The sequence below is a fragment of the Anser brachyrhynchus genome (assembly GCF_964034855.1).
Source record: "Anser brachyrhynchus genome assembly, chromosome: 2".
NCBI lineage: Eukaryota > Metazoa > Chordata > Aves > Anseriformes > Anatidae > Anser > Anser brachyrhynchus.
The window spans coordinates 7524536-7545624 of record NC_137695.1 but is presented as its reverse complement, the minus strand read 5'-3'; the positions used below and the strand labels follow the sequence as shown (position 1 = coordinate 7545624).

The 21089-nt window shown below is 42.2% G+C and overlaps 1 protein-coding gene and 1 long non-coding RNA gene across 12 annotated transcripts in view; one reads left to right on the top strand and one right to left on the bottom strand.

The window, feature by feature from the left end:
- Positions 1 to 1842, bottom strand: part of GALNT11 (polypeptide N-acetylgalactosaminyltransferase 11) — a 45001-nt gene extending 43159 nt beyond the window's left edge. For 3 of the 10 annotated variants that reach the window (XM_080578531.1, XM_080578532.1, XM_080578534.1), the window contains exon 1: positions 1705 to 1842. The gene's annotated coding sequence lies outside the window, so the exon portion shown is untranslated. Of the gene's footprint in view, positions 1 to 491; positions 622 to 658; positions 806 to 1704 lie in introns of those variants that run through there. The other 7 variants (XM_080578535.1, XM_080578538.1, XM_080578541.1 and 4 more) reach the window with 5 other exon arrangements.
- A 15-nt stretch (positions 1843 to 1857) lies between these two features.
- LOC308188967 lies at positions 1858 to 19427 on the top strand. 2 transcript variants are annotated; one of them, XR_013945908.1, is made up of 4 exons: positions 2021 to 4006; positions 6460 to 6931; positions 7857 to 8024; positions 17209 to 19427. It is a non-coding gene; the product is annotated as an uncharacterized lncRNA (long non-coding RNA). The 2 variants fall into 2 exon arrangements; XR_013945909.1 differs by lacking the exons at positions 6460 to 6931; positions 17209 to 19427 and adding an exon at positions 8433 to 9282 and having other exon boundaries at positions 1858 to 4006.
- Positions 19428 to 21089: the final 1662 nt, after the last annotated feature.

The window sequence follows — 21089 nt, the reverse complement described above, 5'->3', positions numbered from 1 at the left end:
TGTTCCAAGGTAAGGTAACTGAAGTAAAAATGATCCTCCCTCCGTTCTTTCCACCCCTGCTGTATGCTATTTTCTCTTGCTTGAAGACCCGAGTTCCCCATTTCTACCATCCGCTCAGATACTTCTATTCTTCTCATTTGTTTGACCCACACCTTGCCCTGCTCTACACATAGATGCCCTTTACCTGCAACAAAAAATTTTTGTTTCTCTAGCGTTTAGTATCACGAAGATACTTTGTACAGAACAATTTTCTACATTAATAATTCACCTTTATTTCCCTCACCATGCTGTTTTGGGGGCTTTTTTCCCCGAAAAAGCTTGAATCACACCTACTGTTATTTTACACCACTATGAGAAGGACGATCCAAATTCGCCCATTCCCATCAACACAGTAGCTTACCAGGAATTCCTTCCAGTTTTAAACCCATGTATAACGGAGTATCGACACGCCTGCTCCAAAGCAAAGTGATCATATAGCAGAAGGCACGCACCAGGCCCTGAAACCTGCAGCGAGAATCTCTTAACCCAAAACATGTCACGTAGCCTGCTGGTTTCCTCCTCCGAGGCTGTGAGACGAAGGCTCATTAGAGCTGCAGTGCTATTTCTCCCCTTCCCTGCTGCAGAAGAGCTCCTGAAACTCCGCAGGAGCTTATCTTACCCAGAGACGAGCAAGAGCTTACGCAGAAGGCACACGGTTCTTCAGAGACGGTTTTACTGGGGGAGGCCAATCACTTCCTAATCAAAAGCCTCTTATCTGGAACCACCTGGGCTGTTAGGATGATACAACGGGGCCTAGGAATCCCAGCCAGGTGGTTTTATACGTGCAGAGAGGTTCTCCAGCCGTCAGCAGGGCAGGAATACAGCCAGGAGAGCTGGGTGCCATCCCTTCCTGAGCCCTCGGGTCCGCTTAAGCTAACCAGGGATGCCTGCGAACAGTTCCCTATTAAGATGGGATCCATAAAATAAATAAATAAAAGGCAGATGCTAGATCAGAAAGTATTTGATATATTTCGTGTCACTTACAGACTGCTGTAAGTAAGGACAGATGGGACGGGATCTTAGCTGAAGAGCATCTTTAGGAGAAATCAGGTGGATCAGCGAGCGCTGCTGCCCACCTGTGTAGTTAGCACCCTGGCATGAGGGGGTTTCACCGCTCTCTGTCGCGGAAAGCCGCACTCCCAACACGTTAGACGGGATAAAACACAGATTATTCGCAGAGCAACAGCAAAACCAGGCCCCGATTTGGGGGATTTTCCCTTGGGAAGAGCAGGGGCTGCACTGCCGAGCCCTGTGAGGCCACCGTCCCCGGGGTGGCACGGCGACACCGGGGACACGGCGACACCGGGCAGGTGGCGGCACAGGCACCGTGTGCCCCCCGGGTAACCTGGGGGAGGGCTGCGGCTGTCGGCTGCCACCACCCCACCCCGCAGCCCCCTCCAGCAGCCGCAGACCGAAGAGGAAAATCCCCCACGGCAGCGACGAGGGCTGGAGCCAAGCGAACCAGCCTGAGAGGGGCGGAAAGGGAGCCGCGGTGCCGCCGAGCCCGCGCTGGAAGCCACGGGAACGACAAAACGAGATAAAAATCCAGGGACCCCGGGGCAACCGGGGATCGACTGCGTCCCTCATCCCCCCCCCCCCCCCCGGGGCTGCCCCTCACCCCGGGGCTGCCCCTCACACCCCCGCCGCCGGTCCCCTCGCACTCACCGCGGCGGCGGCATGGTCCCTCCGCCCGCCCCCTGCCCTCGGTGGCGGCGGCGGCTCGCCCCACAGCGGCACCACGTAACCCCTGCCTCCTCCTTCTTCTCCTCCTCCTTTTTTCTTCCTCCTCCTCCTCTTCCTCCCCCACGTGACGCGGCCGGGGCGCGGCCGCCATGACAGGGGGGGCTGGGGCGGCTCGAGAAGATGGCGAGCGCCGCGGGCAGAGGGCTTGCGGCAGGGTTTTCGCCCTCCTTTTCTCCCCGTTGAGCCGTGCGCGGCTCCGAAGCATCGCAGGGGGTCGGGTTGGGTGGGTTCAGTCTCCCCACCCCGGAGTTAGGGTTGGGTTTGTTCGGTTTTGCCACCCCCGAGCTGCTGTACCTCTGCACAGCCCGCTGGGCACCCTGAGGGTGATAGCCAGGAGCTCGCTTGCAGTTTTCTCTGAGGGCAAAAAACCTCTCCAGTCCCTCAGGAGGTGCCTATTTTAGGCTTCGTGGTCTTAAAGGGTGTCTGGAAGTACTTGTAGGGCTCTGAAAGGGAGAAAAGAGACAGCCGGAGGTCAGGCTAGCAGGGGATGTTTGGGTCAAATAGCGTGGGTTTCCTTGCCGTGGAGTTATCTGGCGTGTGTGGGACTAATTTCACCCCCTGATGAAACTACAAATACCTGCCTGACACTAGCAGCAGTCCTAGCAGAGAATATTCAGTAGCGCCTCTGAAAACTGTTCTGCTTTCTGTGTGTAATTAGTATTAAGCTGTGAGAAAGAACAGGTTTGTAGAGGTTGATGGGTTATTTGCTTAGAAAACAAAAGTCTGAAATCGGGTCCCAACTGTTCATTTACAAAGTTATTATCACTCTTATACTTCTGCCCCAGTGATTATCGCCTGCAGAATGGAGCAGTTCGTCAGGAAGACAGAGAAAGCTGAGAGAAATCAACCACAACAATGCTGAAATAACCTGAGCGTGGCAGTTAAAGCACACCTACAGGGACAAGAGTTGACATCCTGCCAGGTGGAAAGGAGTGTTGAACCCTCAGATCTTTCAGATCCAGAGAAAGTGATCTAACCACTGATTTTCAGACAAAAGAGTGGTGGGGCAGCTTCATCACTCATCTGTATTTGTGCAGAACCTGACTTGGTGGGTGTCGTTTGAGGAGTGATACTGGAAGGCATGTTGAGTTTGTAAACCCTGGCGAGGTTTAGGAATGACCTAAGTGTTGACTTCCTCAACATAGTCAGGACTGGAAGCTTTTCTGAGCATACCCACATGCAAAAACTTGAGCTGCCTGCACCTTTTGATAGCTGCTGAATGACATTTTGAGGATGGCAGGTTTTATTTTAGTAAAGTGCAAATTAAACAAGGTTGACATACCTGAGTGCATTATTTGGTGCATATTAGCCCTGGTATACAGACATTACAACAAGGTGTTTTGTAACAACACAAACAGAGCAGAATAACAGAACTTGTCAAAAAAACTAGTTATAGCATTGAAGTACAGGGACCAAAAGGGCAGCATGTAATCAGAAGCTCCAGTAAGAGAAAAAAAGGAGTGACAGTCCATGGAGGGGTTAGCTGGCAGATGGCAAGGAGGCAGCAGCAATCAAGGTGAAAGTAATATGTGCAATTAAATGAGGTAGCCATATAGTTAGCAACCCCATCAGCCAGCTTCTCATAATTCCTATTTCATAATAGCTAATATGCAGCTTTGATCTCTCATTCGTAATAATTTAGCCTGAGGATTGTAGGTGTGTGTTAAGCTGTTTCAAGTAAAAGCAGCTTCAGTGCATATGCTATCTGCTTTCTGCAGAAAGATTATCCTTGTAGTCCTTCTAGTTTGGACAGTTCTTGCCTACCCTGTAATTCCAGGTATTTAATCTACCCAAATAGCTATTTTAATTTCTTACTGAAAAGAGGTTCCTTGGTGCCTGGATTATCATTTTATTAACAATTAATAAACTGCTACTTCTTAATGTCATTCACTGTAAGGACCTTGAGACATATGTCATTTCTCAAAATCCCTGGTAATGATAATCTTTCCAGCCCAAATATTTAATATGCTCTACAATAAGTCATTAGTGTTAACTAATTGCTCCACTTCCTATATGTTCACAGCAAGGGGCAAGAATTCATATAAAAATGCTGGCTAGAAATAGCAACCTGAAGTAATACTCTGTCAGTGTGGCTTATAGTCAGAATTTAGGATCCATAAGTACTCAAGCACTGAAATTTCATTTATTAAATGTTCCTTCTCTAGGCACATTTTAGACACAGAAATGATATGAGGAAGAGACACTGAGCTGCAAAAAATATTCTGTGAGTCCTGCCTAATTTCTTAAATTGTCTCTTTACTTTATGAAAAAGAAGAGGAATATCCCCAGATAGAATTAATGTATATTATTCTTCTACATCCAAATCATTCAGAACAAAGTTGACCAGCTGTGATGGAGGAGACTGGAAGAAACACCAACTGTTCTTTTAATAACTGGGATAAATTACATTTGTTTCAGTGATTTCCTGCATAATAGTTTGTGTAGGGGCTGTTCATGACTAAAGGCAGAGTCTGCGCATTGCCTAGTAGAGTTTCTACATGATTACGCTTTTGAATGGATAAACAAGCCCTTGAAAGCACTGGACATTTTATTTGGAGTACTTAAGCAAACAGGACACATATCTGGTTGCTCCCCGAATTTTCCTTCCAGTTATTTTTTGTTAAATATCACAGGTTTTTTTACCCGCTTTCCATAAGAGAGAAGGTCAAATGAAAATTCAGAATATGTATGTATATGGGTTTGTCTGATCTGTTCCCTCTTCTCAAACGCTCTTGAACTCTTGGGCCATTTTCAGCAAATTTGGAAGTTAGGGGAGATCTCAAAGAGATTATATTCTGAACAGCTTTGCAAAAATAGATGCCTGGATAGAAGAGAGAGACTATTACCTACTACTGAGGAAAAGCCCGTAGAACAAGTTCATCCCACATACCCTTAAATTCATTAGTAGCGCACAGGAAAGAATCTGTGGAGCTGTTGTGGCTAGTCTATTGAAAACATCAGTTCTGTGCTGTGTAGTAGGTGAAAAGGCTAAGAGGATGTTAGGTATGTTAGGACAGGAACAAAGAATAAGATGCGATACTGTTGTAAAACCTGAAGTGCTGGGACACGTTGAATGTTATTGTATGGAATTCTCCCTAAAGCACCAAGAAAGGTACAGAGAAAAATGACAAGTTGATTAAAGATATGGAATTGCCTCCTTAGAAAAGCACAAAGTTGAGCAGACCTGTGGAACTGTTTCTCTAAAAACAGTTGAAATAAACTAGAACAACTTAACTTGGAAAAGGAGTATGAGGGAGCACGGTAATGGTGTAAAGTCTTCTGCTATTGAAAAAGTGAATTCTGTGTTTCCTGTGGCACAAGATTTAGGTGTCTTGAGTGAAGTTTTCAGGTAATAAATTTAAAAGAAACAAAAGGATGTTTGCTCTTGAGTCACAGTTGTAAATTGCTGCAAGTATATCGTGGAGGTCAAAAGTATAAATGTCCTCCTGAGCAGATTAGAAACGGACATGGAAAAAATGTCCTTTGAGGCACGTTAAGCATAATGCTAATGCAGCTGCCAGCTCAGGAAATCTCCAAGTAAAGGGGTGGGTTCAGCTGTCAGATTAACTAAAACACCTAAATTTGGGTTTCAGCGTGTAGGTGTCTCCATGTGAGCCAGATGTCTAAGATCCCTTTATACTCAGTAGAGAACTAATGTGGGATTTAGTTACATAAATGCATGCATCTAATTCCATGTTAGGCATTGCAGAGGTTCGTACCTGGCCTCCAGCTCCTGTTCCAAGAAGATGCAGGTCTCCTTAAAAAAAACAACAACAACAACAAAAAAACCCTGTCATATCTGTCAGTCTCATGGGGGCATCTTTAATTTCTCAGACCATCGTACCTGTAACTAAGCTGATGGTTAGCATGCTGAACCCTGCTCATAGCTGATGTAGCAAGCTACTCAGATAGCCTTAAAGTAAATGTATCAGTGTGTTTTTCAACATCTGTATAACTCTCCACTTATTTATTATCTGTGTTGAGAAATTCTCTGTTGACCCTAGGAGGGATTTAGACTCACATGAAGGTATCTACGTGGGGACACTTCAGTCTAGGTGTCAGAACTTAGAGGTTTGCCAGGTTGTACCAGAAGGTAAACTTGCATTTATTATGCTGTTTCCTTAAGTTTCTTTAGGTAGTCAAACCATTGAGATGATTTGACTGGTATTGATTTAGGGGAAGAAGACAGGTGATTACATACGAAAAACCTTCTTAAGACACTCAGATGTTATTTGTAATAATGATTACATGAAACTTTACATTCACAGTACATAGTATAATGATGCATTGATGGGTAGTGACAGTGAATGTTGTTTCATAAATCCCTAAGCCTAGAAGATAAGTGTTGGGTAAGAGTTCTGGGGCAACCACAGATACTGCTGATGAAGCCACCAGAATAACAACTTTTAAGCTATTAGATCCTGTAACTGAAAACATATATATATATATATATATATTTCACAAAGGTAAATCAAAACAAGTTTGGTTGATGCCAGACTTCACACTCTCCTGTGAATCAGACCAGTTTGGTCTTGTTAGAATAGCAGAACTTGCCAATGGAGAATTCAGGCTAAGATTCAGGCTAAAGAAATTAGAAAGAAAAATAAGTAGAAAATCTGAATGATAAGTAGATGACTTGGAAAGCTGAAGGAATTTTCTTCTCGCTCTCTGTCGCAGGTGGAAATGATATACGCTTCACTTGGAAGCCAGGAGCTGCAATATGGTGTATTTGATATAAAGTAGTGATTTAACAAAGTTTATGCATCTTAACAAAGTTCCACTGATGGCAAGGTACACTAGGTTATTTCCAGGATAGAGGACAGGGTAAGTCAGATGTGCTGGGGAGCCCCTCCTTGGGGTCACAAGGTTCAGAGAGGGCCCCCTTGCTTTCTAAACTCCTACTTAGAAGAGCCTCGGTGTGGCTGGATCCAGTCCTAGTCCCAGACTTGGTCAGCAGTGTATGTCTAAAGGATTACACGTGCACAATTGATCTAAGATACGATCTTAGCAAACAAAGTTTAGCAAGCTATTAGTCAGTTACCAAGGGTCTGTTGCAGAAAGGAGTCTTCCAGTGTTGAGTGATCTCTGCGGCAGGCGTAACCTCGAGAGGCAGCCCTACTCAAGGAAAAAACAGCCCACTGCTGGGCAGGTGAGCTCAAAGGGCTCTTGGGCTGCTCACCACTTATGGGGTAAGACAATAGTCATATTTGCATACCAGCTGCAGGTATTAGTTTCTGCCAAATTTGGCTTGAGTTGGACATTCATCAACTGTGGTTAGGTGGGTGCATGGCTCAAATTAGCTTTCAGCTGGTGTGATGTTGTCTGTCTCCACCAAATCCACTTTGAGACGGATGCAGCCATCACAACCCAGACACATCCATCACGTCTGCCACCGGTGGTTATTGCTCGAGCAGGATTATCATAGAAATCACAAGGTCAGGCTGGGGACGTGGGGGAGGAAGCAGACTATCACAGCCTCTAGCACTTAAAATAACTCTCATTTTCCAGTTGGGATGAATAAATTTTTAGCACTAATGCTGTCCTGTTGGGCTGGGCTTATTTAATAAATAAGTCAGCATGCTTTGACTTTTTTTGGATATTTTCGGTAGAGTCTTACCAGAACTGTGGAAAAGTTGTGTTTTAGCTTTGAAGTGTTGCTGACAAAATTCTGTCTGTTTTTGGTATTCAGAAGTTCTCACTGCTAAGAGCTGGGAGCAAGATGTTACATTTTCTGTCATTTTCCTGAAATAAAACATTCCTTGGAATCTGTAAAGGGAGGTAATTGGCTAAAGATTCTGTCCAGCATTGCTCAACTGTGCTCAGATCACTTCACAAACTTAGGGTCTGGGCCAGCCTGGGCTGATTTCTGTTCCACTTTGGACTGTTTTGCAAAGTTCTGAGAATGAAAACAATCAGTAAAACCCAGAAATCTCATAACTGAATTGGCATTTTCCCAATGAACTATTTTAGAATCATACCCAGAGTTTCTTTCCACCTTTGCTTTTACACCCAGGTAAGAAGAGGAAAATAATTTCTTTGCAGAGGAGATCAGTTTCATTGTCTTCTTTTTACAGATGTGGAAGTTAAAGCACAGAAAGATGAAGTTGTTTATTTGAGGTCATCCAGCAGAGCAGCCACAGAGAGAAAAATAGAATGGAGTCTTTCAGTGCTCACTCTGTTGCATCACTGCATCACTCTGTCTTCCTATTTTGATGAAAATGTCTGAAATTTAATTTTCATAGGTAAGTAAATGAGAAAGATTCAGGTTTCCTGAAGCCTGGAAACCGAGACCTTTATATATGTCATGTAAACAGGGGCTAGACAGGGTTCAAACTGAGACAAGAATGCTAAGGCCTGAGTTGTGGCACGTCTGTGCTGCCATCTTTTAAGTCTTCCTCATAGCTGGTATAATCCTCCTAGTATCTTTCACCAAAGAATATCTTAACCTTGAGTCCCATACCTATTGTACAACAGGATGCTGAGCCTTTTTTTTTTCATACTGAAATTTAATTTTCTGCGTTCTCAAGGATGGAGCTTTCACTTTCCTAGCACTGAGAAAAGCATAAAAAGAAGTATGCGTAACAGGCAAAAGGTTATCTGGTAATATTTGTAGTTTCATCTTAGTTCTATTTTTTCCTTTGGTTTTACAGAATTATGCTGATTCATAACCAACTGGAGGCAGTTCCTGCTGCTCTGTAGCAACTTTACTATCTGCTATAATCACAGAATCACAGATGGATATGGTGAACTGGTCTTGTACCCTTTCTTCTTCCACCACTCCCTCCACAGTCTGTCATTCTAGTCTGCTGTTTGTGTAATCCCCCCACTAAAAACTTTTCAAGATGTTACAATCTTCATGAAAAACTATACAACCATTTGGAAACTGACACACTAGATCATTCTTTTTTTTTCCTTTTTTTTTCTTCTTTTTTTTTTTTTCCAGAAGCCTGAGATATATTAGCGATATACTTCATCTTTGTATTGTTTTTCTAAGGATGATATGCGAAATTCAAAGATAGTTGTGTTTCCCATCTTATTATGTATATGTGAGAAACTGAAATCACATTCTTACAGCTGAGAAGACAAGAATTAGAGACATGACTGTCCCTCAAGGCTCCCTCTATTAGTCTGGGTTTATTGCTTGATGACTTCATTTATTATGTGCAGTATGGTGATAAAATTTGTACCCCCGCATCCTATATCTATTTTATCTATTTAGATTAGAAGCGCTTGTGGCCAAACACAGTTTCTTACTGGGCAATTATGTGTCACTACAAACAAGGACACCCGACTTCTCTTACACTTTGTAGGCACAGTGCCAGTACAAAAAACAAAACAAAAGAGGATCGCCATCAGCAACATACTCTTCATTGCATTACTGACTTGTGGTTTACCAGATGAATGTGCTAGGGGAGGCTACCACAAGCAGTCTTTCTAAAATGTAAGTTTTGTAAATGCCTTAAGCCTGAATTCAATAAATTATGAAAACAAAGTAGAAAACGAATGTTCTAATTGGTCTATGCAGAATCAAAGTGCTGTGCAGTTACTTTTACATTTACTCATTATTTTATCATTTAAAAAATATTTAAAAGCTCAAGATAATTTTTGGGACTATTAAAAAAACCCTAATGCAAATAACATGACCTTTGTGTTAATGATTTTACTGAAGGATTATTAGTAGGCAATTAAATGAATGACCGGAGGAAGCCATTATTGCACTGTCTGAAAATGTCAAACTCTGAAAGAAGTATACAGCCTAAGGAAAATGGTGAAAACGGAAGATAAATACTGCTAAAATCTATCCTGGACAGATATTGCACTGGACAAGGGGATAATGTAACATTCTGCGCAGGCTGTAAGATGCCCCCTGGTGTTATAAAGCTCCACTGTTTCGTTCTGTTGTACATGGTCAGAGCAGGATAAAACATCCGAGGCGTTGATAGAGGAGAACAAAGCGTAAATGGTAAATGGAAGCTACAGAAAGCTGCAAAGCTGGAGAAGGGGGCTTGGTAGCAGTGCCATTTAGGGTCTAATTGCTATTTACAATAAAAAGAATCTCAGTTTTGAGTAACATTTTCAGTAGCAGGGGTTGGGGGATGCTGGGTGACAGGCAAAGAGAAGTCACAAAGGGGGGTGGTGATGGGGATCCCGCACGGAAATCCCAGTTTGGAAGAGGTCAGCAGTATTTTGTGGATGCTATAGGTGGAAGGAAGGCTTGGAGAGGCTTTGGAGAGCTGCAGAGAGGTGTCTCCCTCTTCACCCAGATGTCTCTGCCACACCACCTTGAGAGTTATAGGAACCCCTGACCTGCCCTTTCCAGTCACGTCTCAACTGCGGTTGCCACAAGCAGCAATACCTCCTGTCTTCTTCTTCCTACAGCAATTTCTACTTGCTTGGGGCTGCTGAGAAGAGGAAGGAGAAGCAGGGAAGGGACAAGAGAAAAGGGACTATTTCTGCGAAGGGGAAAGGAGGACTACAAGGCGCCAAGCCAAAGAGGAAGGCCTTAGGGAGCGAGGCTTTCTGTTCCTATTTCTGGGGTCAAAAATCACTGCTCCTAAGGACTGCCATTCCAGTTCTAGTGCCTACTTCCATTTCTTTTGGAGGCAGCAGTGGCTGTGTAGGCAGAAGGAACGTATGGCCTGCGTGATTTAATGCTTTGTAGTCCAGAACCATGAACAGAATCCCTGTTTCCCCAAATAGCAATGCTCTGACTGCTAGGACAGACTCACACAAGAGTCCTGGTTTTCAGGTAGAGCTTTTTGTATTCAAATGCGTTTGCAGACTTTTAAGCAGAAAACGGTAAAAGTATTCCTTGTTATGGAAATGCTAATAATTACCTAGTAGTATCCTGAAAACTGGGACAAGAAAAAAGTGGAAATAAAATATTTTCAAGGTCTGAGATTAAGCTAGTTGGCATGAGGGAGATTTAGAAGAGTCAGGATTTTCTTGCAATAGTCTTGTCAAGGAAGAGAGAAGAACACTGTAATAAGGATGAGATAAACTAAAATCCTGTTCTTGCCTCTAAACTGGCATGGCTCTTCACCAACCGTAAGTGGCAGTACTCGATGCTAGCAAGTGGTTCTGTGGGGCTGGTTTTCCAGGACTCTTCTGGAAATAAAGTCACATAAACTGTGTGGAACTAAAAATGTATACACATGAGCAGAATCTAAAGCAAGTGATATTAAGGTTTGGGGGGAATTCCTACCTTATAACATAGCCATTTGTAACTGGATACTCAATATTTGCAACTTTCTTTTGTGGGATCTTGAGATGGCAAAAAAAAGGCAGATGTTTTCATTCACAAGCTATTTTCATTATTTTCTGAATATTAAATCTCTGCCCCTTTTGTATGTCCTTATGATGGAAAAAAGATCATGTCATCTCGTATCATTAAGAGAAAATACCAGGGTTTAGCTAGGTGGCTGATTTTTATGTCGACATATTTTGGAGATTGATTAATTATGAAAGTTTTGGTTCTCTTGTGAATTAGATGAGTGAGGACAGGGCATTTAGGAAATGAGGGCAAAATCCCTTTGAACAGATCGGTATTGGTTGTAATAAAATTTGCAGCATTTCATTATGTAAAAATATGTTGTAAACCAAACAATACTAGTGTTGTTCTTATAGCCTTTGCTGCCAAAGGAAATAAGGTCAGAAATTCAGCTTTCATTGTAATGAAAGCTTCCAGTCCTTGTGGACGGAGGAATAAGACCTTGAAAATTTGACATATGTGTAAAAAGTTGTCTTATATTACAAGATTAAAATTTAAAATTAAAAGAGAAAGCTCTTCTAGTGATTTTTAGTAAAGCCATTCTGAATTTACAGAGACCAACTCCTGTTTGTGACAGTTCTCAGACTGGTAATACTGAGCATACGTCCCAAAGATGCCCAATGGCACCGTACCAATTTGAGCTAAACCAAAATATATTATCCCCTCTTTTAAATGCAAGTTTCTGCTCTACCATATTATAGAGCCATGTTATCTGAGAGTTGCAAAGCAATACCAGATGGTGGTTAGATGTAGTTTGGCTGGAATTTGCGGTTTCTCATGTCTAGCCACATGTTTCACCACTTGCAAGCTTCTAAATTATATTGTTCAATTATTTGTCTCCTTGGCTCAATATTCTCTTTCTTTCTTTTCCTGATTTGGTGCAATTCTTCATGCTTTCACTAGGTGGGTCCCCACAACAGTACACAGGGTAAGCAATGTGTTGAATAGCCTGAATTCCCTTCGGGAAATGTATCTCCCAGTCAGTTTTATTACCACTTTTTTGGCAGAAGTACGCTGCCCCACATGTTTTGATGTGCAATTTAGTGATTTCAAAAACGGATTGAGAGCTGCAAAGTTGTCATAAAGGGACTGGATTTGGAGATCTTCCTAAGATTATTCCCTTCTAATGTATCTGTTTCAACTGAGGTTTGAAACAAATGTGCCCTTCTTGTAGCCAGTCATGTATAGCCATATCAAACTTTGCAATCATTTTACCTTTCAAAGGGTGATGCAAAGCTGGTTGGTTAGCAACATCAAATATATTCCCCCTTTCCAAAATCAGAAGTTAGCCAGCATGTCTTAAATGCTTTGTGACTTTCCATACTAGTCAAAACAACAACAAAAATAAGTATACTTTTCCATGTGTGTAAGGTATTTACTGTCTATACAAGACAAAAAAAAAAAAAAAGATTTTTTAGCTAAAACCTTCAGAAATTTTCTTTCCAAGTACAATTCTTTATATGAGTGGGGACTTATATCAAAAAATACTTACTCCCTAAACCTGACCAAAACAAAGTCCAAACAGAAACGTTTAGTTCTTTCTATCCCATAATGGCCCATGAAAAAGATAAAGGAAAAAAAAAAGTGAGAGACTAGCAAGGTTTCTTAAAGTCCTATTAGATAGCTAGGGTAACCTAATGGTGGGCAGAATAAGAACTAGACATGTGTAGATTGTGAGCCCTTTGTCATGCTCCCCCAGCCAGATTCTGAATATGATTCCTGCCTGTTGCAGCACCCATCTGTCACATCAACCTGGGAGAAAACTGCACGTCAGGAACAGGGCAGCTATTCAGCCTGCTAATTCTTGGAGTTAGAGCTGCATGGTCTTTAAAAGTCCTGGTGCTCTGAATGAGGAGGCGTGTAGCTTCTGTACTGTCTTCGGTTGTTGTCTTCACCCTGCTCCGAAGGAGGATCAGTTAACCTTCAGAAAGCTCTATACTGTCAGGTCCAGGCTGCTTCTGACATTCAGGCTTCTACACACACAGCTAGCTCTCTATATGGCATAGTCTGTAGTGTTATCTTCAGACTGAGTAACCCCTGGGTGGCTTATCAGTTACCTTTCAATGTCTACTTCTCATACCTTGGCACCTACAGAAAGAAGAATGAAGCAGCCTAGCTAATGTATTAGAATTATTGCGAGGCTAGTTTTTCTTTTTCCTCTTCCTTCATTCCCTCTCTTATCCGAGCTCATTAAGCAAATCTGTTTCATCTGCTTATTTGGCATGGTAAGCCAATTCATCTGCTAGTCTAGCAAGAAGTGCAATTTTTGATTGAAATAAAGGTTTTGTTTCATGGGATCTATGCTTAGAGGGCAAAGAAAAGGTTCAGAAAATTCTTGCATTATGTATTACAGAGATAAACTGAAAACTAGGTTCTTTTCTTGCTCAGTGACTAAGTTGTATTAAATAAAGCTGATGTTCATTATTGAATATATTTAAACTCAGGAAACCTTGGTCCATCAAATAATGAATGTCAGACAAGACAAAGACTGCCGCAGTAAACAGTGGCACAGTAGTGCTTAATGTCAGAGATCTGGCTTAAAATTGATCCTCAGCAGTGGCTGTAGCATCTGATTTCCTGGTTTTAGCAAGTAGGTAGGTAGAATTTTCAGTGTTTTACCGAAGCCACGTTTAATGATCTCCTTGGCTTCATTTTGATGGCAAGAATCCCAACTTGGAAAAAAATAGCTACTGTATACTTTCAGTTTACTTATGTCTCTAGGTGATGGTTATGAGCTCCAGTAGTTATCTCTTCATCATCAGCCTACTATCAGTTGCAATCTCCATTCTTCAGCTCTGGGCCAAATCTACCTTTAAGCTAAGTACAAATGCTCGAGGAATCCAGGGCAACGTGGAACAGTGAGAAATTCTAACAAAACCTTGATTTACATTTAGAAAGTTGTTGTGTACCTGAGCCCAGAGACTTGATCTGGGAGGGGGATCTCCTGCTCTCCTGAATTAGAGTCACTGTTCTGCTTCCCTGGGAAATTACACGAGGTGTAGTGGGAGTACTTGTCGTTTCTACTTCCAGAGTTTGAAACCACAAAGCCTCACATACTATATGAGGTTGGTCTGCTCACACTTGTCTGGCACCATCGTTTCCTCTGGGAAAATGGCAAAAGCAAATAGCAACTTGCCTGTTTGCATGTAGGCGTGATCCTCCTGAGAACATATAATTTGGCACCGTGTGCAACTAAGTTCATACATCCTCAAGCTATGAGCTGTTGACAACATCTCTCAGAATAGACACATAAACTATGAAAAGCAGTTTTGGTGCTGTCTTATTTCAGCATTACCTTCAAAAACTGTAATTGTTCCCAAGTCACTAAGTCACCCCGGTTGGTGAAATCTGCTCACAGCAGAGGATGTTACCACGTAACCTTTGCGTTTGCCCCCTGTCTGTAGGCAGAGGGTAACAAGACTTAACCAGCCTCAGCAGCATCCTGGGAGATGCAAGGCACACTAAGACGTGTGCATCGGTGAATGCTTATGTGTGACTGCCCCGCAGTGGCTGTGCCTACAAAGGGTTCAGTCCTCACAATAAAGGGAACAGTGCGACATCTGACATGTCAAATAACGGTGATTTCTGAGTCAGATTATTAGTTGTGGAAAATGGGCATTGCGTTTGGACTGTTTTCTTGTTTACAACTCAGGATTTGAATCTGATTGGCGTAGCTGGTGGTGTCATATCTATATTCCTAGTGAAGGGCTTGTTCCTCCTTTATAGGAGGCTGAATAGCAGTACTTCAGAAGGAGGTAAGTAGACCATATAAATATTCCAAGGCCTCTCAAGAGGGAGCCAGCAAGCGAATTTTGGCTACAACACAAAAAATTTGAGAGTTGTTAACAAAGGGGATTAAAGTAGTAGGCATCCTCTGGGCTATAGCAGGATTTAGCAAATGCCTGCGAATTTAATGTTCAGTAGGACTCCAAGGCAAAGCTTGACTATAACTTGGAATCGGCACAGAGGGAGAAGAGAAAGCAGGCCAGGATCATGTTACTCATCTGATTGCAAAGGGCTCTGTTTTCAGCGCTGCCCCCAGGGCTTTACCTGATGTATCCAAATAGAAGATGTCTGCCCTTCCCACCCTGCAATCATTCATACATAAACAACCTCTAAATACTTTTCTGACTGTTCTGCCAGTTTCAGCTCTTCTCGCTTATTCAGTGCCTGCTCTCCTTGCCAAAACAACAAACTGAGCATGTGTGGGTTGTGGTTGGGGGCAGAGGCAGGCAGCAGCGGTCTGCTCATTTCCTTTGTTTTTCACGTCTCTCTTTGGCCTTTCCTTGGGTAAAATCCAGGGGATGGATCATCGCTGGTTCCATCTTGATGCAGAAGGAACAGACATCCCTTTTCAAACAATGACAGCTTTATGAAGCTTGACTGTCTCAGCCAAAGTCTTGATGCTATCATCAGACGTGTCTTTCTTCCCAGTCCCTGCAGGTGACTGCAGCTGGCAGCAGATCTTTGACAGTCAGGTTCTGTATGTTATCTCTGTTGGACCAAGCCTTTAAATAATTGGATAGGAAGATCTGGAGAACAGATATGCTATTTCAAGGCATAAATAAAATTGTACTGAATGCTGCAGAGGGCCTTTATTGAATTTAGTTCTGTTTGGTTCAAACATGGTCATCTGGTTTGGCTTCCAACCAGCATCTCTGGTAGATGCATGCTCAGTTTCTTCTTAGACCACCAGACGTCATGTATAAATCACTGCTCACTGGGCCTCCCTTCCTCAGCTCCTCAATGGCAATAATAAGATGTCCCTGACCTACCGGGAAGGGAGATAAGGAGTAGTGGGAAGTAAGTGTATACAGGTTGTGAGATTTTCTCGTTTTCTAGTAATAGAGATCCATATGGGTATCTCAGGCACAGGACCGAAATGGCAAGAGTAGTTGCTGCTAACAGCAAAGGAATGTGGAGAGAGTGGTACACTAAAATCATCGTCATATGTAACAGTGAAATCCAGCCCTGAGAGGAAAGCCAGTGTAGACCATGAAAAGTAAAAACTTTTAGCTGGCAGAGCTGTAGAGGAACTGAAGGTTTGGGTGCTCTACCTGGCAGCGTCATCCTGATGGCTTAAGGATGTTTAACTCTTCAATTTGCATATTGCCACTTGCGATGATTACTCAGAGCTTTGTTTTAGGTCACAAAGGTCACACGTTTTTGATAGTGATCGACCTTACATTTTAATCTGCAGGCATTAGCTCAAGGCTATGTCTTTGCTTCCAACACACCACAAGGGTTGAGCTAAACAAAAACAAGCAAAGAACCACAACCACTTAAACGCACATTCCTGTTTGCCTTTTTTTTTTTTTTTTGTGCCCCCACCCTTTTTTTTACAAAGGGGCAATTTCAGTTCCTAGCCTTTTCTGGAACGCAGCCTGGGAGGTGATTTCGTTTGGCTGTGTGAAGAGGAGCAGCGCAATCCTAGCAGTGACAGCATCCTGCCAGCTAGCACAGCTACCGGAGCATCAGCATTCCCCATCAGGCTGAGGACTAGCAGGACCCCAGCAGCTATAGATCGAGGAGAGCAAAGAAACATTAAATGATTTGACCTACGGCATTTTAGGACATCTGCTCGCTTCCCAGAAGCCTGGGAGGCTCTGGATTCCTTGGCGTCTGGTGGAGCCAGGGAGACAGATTAACTGAAGGACTGTTACTGTTTTGTCTTGGGTGAGGCCTTCTGGGCAGCCAGCTGCTTTATTTTGTGTATTGCGCAGAAAGGTGCTTTAAAAATGTGTGTTCTAGGGACGAGGGGTTGGAAGCAAGAGGGTAAGCTGGGAAATATATATTTTTTTCTTTCCACAGCAGTCTTTGGTAGCCAAAATTGTTGGCAAAAACAGGAGAGAAATTCCCTTAGAGTAATAGCAATGCACATTGCCCTGTCATGCAAAGTTTAAGACACAAAGGCCCAGTCCAATGTGGTGCTATGGGCCTGGTCTGAAAATTATTCAGCCGCCTCACTCCAGCTGCTAGAGGTTGCTCTTGGAGCACTGTACTGAGCAGTTCGGAAAGTCAGGACCCAAAACTCTGGTGCTGTAGCTAGACTACAGTTACCACACTTTTCTGTACACAGCAAGCACTACTGACAGCAATGGGCTTCTCCATAAGCAGAAGTGTTCACCTGGAATTAAATGTTTATCTCTTTCCAGATACTAGATCGTCAATATTTTATATGCTGTCCAGACAGAGCCTGAACAAAACTGGGAGGAACTGTAAGGTCAGTGACATTTGTGTAATCCCCAGGATGTGTACTTTCTCAGATCATCCTTTTATAATGCAATATTCTTGTAACTCAGTTCTAACTCTTTTCCACATCTGAAAGCAGAAGAATTATTGTGCAGTTTTGGCAGTATATCCCTTCCTACCAAAGCTGACTCAGAACAGAAGAAAAGACAGCTTTGTTTTTCCACCTATGGCTTTTTAAAACATTTTTGTCTGATTCCGTTTGGCTCACGGAGAATGTTTCAAGGATATGTAGCACGTTATGTTATTACTTCAGTGTATCTGAATTAAACCTTTTATCATTCCACAGCCCCGTGAAATGGAGAAGCCTTGCAAGTCTTGAGTTAGCTATGAGGATACAGTAGCACAGAACTCAGCCCCTGGAAGAATTCTCTTAAGCAAAACTCCCACAGTGGATGAGCCTGTTGCCTTCCTTCTTCATTCCTCAGGCCTCCAATGGCAGCGGTGGTGAATGAACCATGTGGGATCAGGTCCGTGCGAGGGACAGGGGCAAGGGGGACCTGCTGTAGCCCCCACTTCAGCCAGAAGCATGAGCACACAGTACCCTTGACAGGCAGGTCTCAAGGGGTTTGGCAGTAAACATCCCGAAACTGCCTGCAAGAAAACTGCCAGCAGAGGTCTGTTATTTTGCCAGATTGGTTTCTTCCTGACTGGAAGGTAGGGAATGTGGTACAGTAGCAGATATATCACCCAGTTTGGGGAACGAAGGAAGGCATTTGTGTGTAAGTTTTGATCCGTCTTTGTTTTCTTATAGAAACAATAATGAACAAAATTATAATTGATAACCGTATTAATAAGTTAATGATTAACTTACTTAACAATGTTGTCCTTCAAATTGCCATTAGGAGGCATTCGAGCTGATGTATGAGTCTCAGAAATCATATTCCAGGTTCCTTGCTGACCTGTCTGTCTGTACTGATGCAATTCTTGAGGTTTTGCTCACAGCTGTTAAGAGCTAGAAATCTTACCCTTCAAAAACATGTGTGTGTGTTGGGTGACCAGGTTAAAGTCTCTACTGCTAAAAGACACCTGGCTATCTAAGGTTTCCAGGTATCTATATAGATTTTTTTCTGATGCAACAAAATGAAAAACAAACTCATAAAACAATTGGACACAATCCCAAACTACGGATGAACACACTTTAAGCCCCAAGAGAATAAAACAGAAAAACATTTGCTGTGTTCAAGTTTGTCCTAGATTTACCCAGACAGTTCCAAAACCATTTTTCTTTATTTCCTGTCAAGTTTCTGGATCTAATTAGATTCACCTGCATTTCACTTATCTGTCACATGAGACATGTAACATGAGAGAATCTCATCAATATAAACTGAGATGTGATTTAGATTGTCAGCTTAAGAAATAGCATTGTAATGGTGACTGTAAATCTCCAGCTCTTCCATTACTTTACTGTGCCAAGGACACTCCAACTCAAACTTGCTGTCTGTCTCTTTTCGTCGGAGGAATTTGTGTTGCCTGCCCGCGGCTCAGACCTTGCAGCTCAATGGTAAATCCCGCTGGTGACCCGTGGGAGTCCCACAGGTGGCGTGTGGTAAGTATTCCAGGATTTGCCATTCACCCACCAAGTAATTGATTCATGATGCTGAAAGGAGTGCTGCATTTGATAACTGCCAGATGTGTAGAACCTGCTTTATCGTGGGAGAAGATTAAAGATAAAACAGTACTTAAGAACACAAGATTTTCAGTAATGGAGAAAATTACAAAATGATACAACAAGATCTGTCACTAAGATTATGCTTGGCAATAAAGGCCTTTCATAGCTGCTCCAATATCTCATCCAGTACGAGGATGACTGATTAGTTTCTGCAGTTTATATCAGATTTGGTACACCTAGAAAATCTTAGAGCTGCATCTTTCATGTTCCTGTTGATAAAGAGAGTTCCCAGAGTCTTGCGGAACAGCTATCCTAGCCTAAAGCAGACTGTCTTGTCACCTACTCCCAGTAACACTTTCCCTTCTTATTTCTTGTGCTAGGATCCACAGACTCATGCTAATGAAGGAGATCATGTCACTTCTGTACAGTGTTCTCTATAAAGTGCTTAATTACTTTTTCTGTCATACACTTTGATTAGAACACATTCCTTGCTTCGTTTTTTAATTATTTTCTTTTTTCCTTTACAAGCCCCTTCAGACAGGGTGCTATTTTTTTCAAATATATTATAAATATATAATATCCAATTCATAAATAATGTATTATTATTATAATCTCATTTGAAAATGCAGCTGAAATTAGCTCATTTTTAGTAATTTAGATTTGATACTTGAAGGTAAGAGGATATCAAAACTGAGAAGTGGAGTTTCTAGAAAGAGGGTTTGGGGAACTCTCCTGTTAGTTATGAGGACCTTTTTCCTTCTAAGCCCCTCACACCTCTGCTTAGCAAAGAGATGGGAGAGTTTAGCCACTAGATATATTAAATGTACCACTCAAGAGTTCTTTGTTTATGTGTGCAGGTTTGTGTATAGGAGGGTTCAATTCTCTTACCTTTACAACTCTGGTGTAACCTTGTTTAGGTGCTTTTAGCTCTGTAAGATTTTGAACTCGGTACAGAATAAACGTGATCTCAGCATGCTATGATGACCTGTAGTATAGTCCTTCTTGCATTAAAACTGCCCCATATCTGACACAACAGTACAAAGTTCAGGCAGTTTGTTGAAGCCTGAACTGGACTGTTCTGATATGATTTTCTTTATCTTATCAAAAGTCTCCCCAGTGAACCAGGTGAGTCCAGACTACTATTTTTTTTTCTATTTTCCCCAGTCTTTGTCTTCTAGTTGCATGAGCCAGTTTTATTTTTTTTTTCTGGCTACTGTTCCTTGATTTTCTGTCCAGTTCTTCTCTGGGCATTTTTATCTGTGACTATATGGTGGAATCTTTTGGTTCAGGAAACTCTGATTTGCCTTAATCTGTCTTGGAATAAAATATTTTTCTCTCTTATTTTCCTAGTTCTGCCCCTGCCATGCAAACTTTGATTGCAGTGTGTATTTTGCCTGGCCATTTTGGATTCCATGCCACCTCACCTGCTGTATACAAAATCAGATTAAACTTGTTTGCAGTTTCTCCACTGTTACTATTTCGACATCCTGAAAATGATATTGTATGCTAAATAGCAACTACATCTCCACAGGGATAGGCACAGCTGTGGTAGGCATCAGTAGCCTGAAAAAATGGCTTATAAAATTGGCCCACTCTGATCTGAGAAGTGTAGAATCGCAGTTTAAAACTCTCCTATGCACAGTTCACCCACTTTTAAATGAGGCTGATGAGGTGTATATCAAATGTCAGCCTGGGACTCGTACAAAATTTAAAAAAAATTTCCTATGTTTAGCTCCAGTTGTGTGTCTAGTGGCTTCTTTTTCTCAAAGGCCTCTCTTTAGTCACCTTATTTGCCAGCTGACCTTATAAGATTGCAATATGCATCTGAAAAATCGATTTAAAAAGAACTGAAGCACACTCCTATTATATATTAACATGTGTCCTTGTAAAGAAAGGCCATGATCTGGGTATGCAAAAGCTAATAATTGACCAACTTGTGCTGCCATAATATTTGATCTATTTATTTTCTTTGCAGAAAGCACGCGAAACACTCTGGAGAAACACTAAAACAAAACCTGCAAAATAGTCCTACGAAGTTTAAATAGGCACATTTTAAAATGTTGAGCAATGACTATCAATGTTTATCACCAAGGGCTCCAAAACTCTTCTGTCTAACAAAGGAGAAAATGCAAATTTTACAGGTTAATGGCAATGCATGAAAAATAGGTTTACTTT